Source organism: Urocitellus parryii, chromosome 2 (assembly GCF_045843805.1).
Source record: "Urocitellus parryii isolate mUroPar1 chromosome 2, mUroPar1.hap1, whole genome shotgun sequence".
Lineage (NCBI taxonomy): Eukaryota > Metazoa > Chordata > Mammalia > Rodentia > Sciuridae > Urocitellus > Urocitellus parryii.
Window position 1 is genome coordinate 214,010,972 of NC_135532.1, and position 2,824 is coordinate 214,013,795.

Sequence of the window (2,824 nt, forward strand, 5' to 3'; positions counted from 1 at the left end):
ATTTAGAAGTTCCAACACTGAATTTTCTTGGCCAGGTGAGTCATATCGTAATTCCTCATCCATCATGGGGGAGGGTTGTATTAGTTAGCTCTAATGTCTCTTCTAGCATCAATAATCTTACAAAAGTTGTCACTAGACAATTACAATAAAGAATTACTAATTTAAGATGTAATTGTTTGTCTCACGTACACTAGAAGAAAATATAAAATTGTGTGTCTCGGTTTAATTGACAGAGCTGTTGCCAGGCTCATGTCTATTTTTTTTTCAAGTCACAAATAGTTAAATTATTATTAATTATTGTGGTCATTACCAGAATTAATTCCTTTTAAATGAGCAGCAATGATTTGCATCTCAATTTTTGTCTAGAAACATTCTCCTTAGGATTTAAAAACAATGCCTCTTAGAAAAATAGGGATTTTAACACTGTTAACAATCCCTGAATTTATTAGATTAGCAACCAATGTATTTCCATGCATTCTGTTTTCTAAAGCAGGGCTCTGTTTGTGGGCAGATCTGTCAGCTTCATCCAACGTTAGTTTTACAGCCCAGCATGAGTCAGACTTTCACATCTTGCTCTTTCATCCTCACAACCACATTATGAAGGGTGACAAGCACAGGATGGCTGTTCTCCAAACCATTTCCTCTTCTTCTTTTGCCCACATCCATGCCACATGAACCAGCCTCCTTCCATGTACATGTGGCGGCATAACTGGAAACCTGCCTGTGAACCATGAGCAGACGCCATGTGGTCCACCTCCAAAGCTGCTTCATAACAGCTTCCCAGGTGCAATCCCCACACTCTTCAACCTTCTGCAAAAGACAAGAATCCGGAAGAGGCACAAGTGAAAGTACTTATATGCCCAAATCACCTTTCAGAGAACTGCCTGCTAAGCAGGAGCACCCCTTTGAGACCTGATTTGAGCAGGAAATGTTCTTATTATTTGGCCAGTTTATCTGTTATAGCAAGGAGTTGAAGTTGGCATTACTATCCCCATTTGACAAAGGAGGGAACAGGGACTCAGAGAGCAAACCATTTAATTTACTGTCAGTGCGGTAGAAGTGAATTCAATACCAGACCCTCTGACACCAAGTCTTGTGACTTTTCTCCAACAAGGTTGCCCCTCCTCCAAAACCTTGATACCTAAAAGAATATTATATAGGCTTTACAGACCATTCACAAGCTTTTCTTCAAAAAAGAAACGTTTTCCCAACTCATTCCAGAATCACATGCAGAGATAAGGCAACAGTCAGTGAGTCAATATTTGGGCAAAAGCTGACAAACAGAAAGAGTTCTTTCTTTCTTTTCATTAAACCAACTTAAAGATGAATGCATCCCTTAATCCCACAATTTATAACTATAACTTTTGTCTCTTTGGTAGGCTTTAGGGGAAATTCATCGAATTTTCTAGTGAGTTTTATTTCCATATCTCATCATTTACCATGGGAAAGGAAGGATGCTCAGGTTATTGAGCCTGTCATTTAAGCTACCAGGTTGGGGTGCTCTGTCATGGCAGTCCCAGCAAACTAATTCGAACAGATGTGATATTTAGTGTGCAGAGATGATGAGGCAGGAGAGGGAAACCCTGAGATCAGTCAGGGCCTTATCATAATACCCTGGTATTAGGTAAGAGCTGTTCTACTAGGTAGGGTTAGAGGAAATGAGAAGAAAAAGAAAGAATTGTTATTGCTACTGAGGAAGGAAGAATAACTCTTGGTGTTTCATTAAATGTGTGAAGTTGGAGAAGAAGAGTAACACCTGATGATAAAATGTCAGTCCCAGGTGACATGGAAGATGGTAAGTGGCACCACACCACGAGCCAAGAGACAAAAATTGGTATGATAAGAGGTTTTAGCAAAAGAACAGTTGATTTAGCAAAATAGTTTCTATGCCATTATGTAATTGATATATTTCTAAGAACACTTGCAGGGGGTGGGTTGTAGCTCAGTGGAACAGCGCTTGACTAGCATGTGTGAGGCACTGAGTTTGATTCTCAGCACCACATATAAATAAATAAAATAAAGTTTCATTGACAACTAAAAAGTATTTTAAAAACAAAAAAAGAACACTTGCATTACCAATTTTTTTTTTCAAAAATATGTTTAATGGAAGAAAAGGTTAGTTTAGAAGCTAGGGTTTCAGGCCCAAATGACAAAGTAATTTTTTATGAAGAAATTTCAATAGTGAACTTTTGTCTGGGGTGGAGTTAATAAGTACATAGCTACATAATCTACACATCACTAAACAAACCCTGCCCTTGACCTCCTCCACTTTTTAATCAAGAGTAATCATCCATCTTTCCTACAGGCACCAACATTATCATTAATAGAATTCTTACCCATCTCATTTTTATAATAAGGCATAGAACAACTTACACAAGGCAATTATGTTTGCCTTTAATAGCTTTTTACCTGTGCTAGTGGGCACAGTTTCCCAATCAAAATTGTTTTATAATAGGAAATATATATTATTTTTTAAAGGGAGATTAAAGTTTATTCCATTATATTTAGTGGTAAGAACAGAACTTACTTACTCTGTATATGTTTTTAAAAATCCCCAGAAAAACTTGTACACATTTTTTTTTAAATCCAGAGGAAAAAAAGTACACAAAGATTATACCAAGAGGATAGAATTACTTGGAGTACTAGACTGCAAAAGTTACACTTCAGTCAGATCTCCAAGGTTTAGTATTTCTAGTTTGTAAATTCATTTTTACCTCCATTTCTGTGTTTCTAATCCTCTTTATTCTTCCTTCTGAACATTGTCTGAGCATCAGTGTTGGGGAAGAGGGCATAAATCAAACATACCAGTCCAAGTGCACTTGAA